Raw genomic sequence first — 296 nt, forward strand, 5'->3', positions numbered from 1 at the left:
TATTAGTTATTAGTATATATATATATATATATATATATATATATATACTATATATTATATATATATATATAATATATATATATACATATACCCCTGTGTATGTATGATATTAATTCCTGTGCTTTCTGTACAAGTATGCAAATTTTAGTGTTTTAGCAAACCCTAACCCCTTTAGGATTAAGGGCGTAACTCAAAAACCTTATAGTAAAGCACTTCACTGTGCCCGTGTAAGCTATGGTCATAAACCCTAAACCCTAAATTCTAAAGCTATGGTCACCAAAAAGTCACAGCATCTT

Source organism: Sphaeroforma arctica, assembly GCF_001186125.1.
Source record: "Sphaeroforma arctica JP610 unplaced genomic scaffold supercont1.679, whole genome shotgun sequence".
Lineage (NCBI taxonomy): Eukaryota > Ichthyosporea > Ichthyophonida > Sphaeroforma > Sphaeroforma arctica.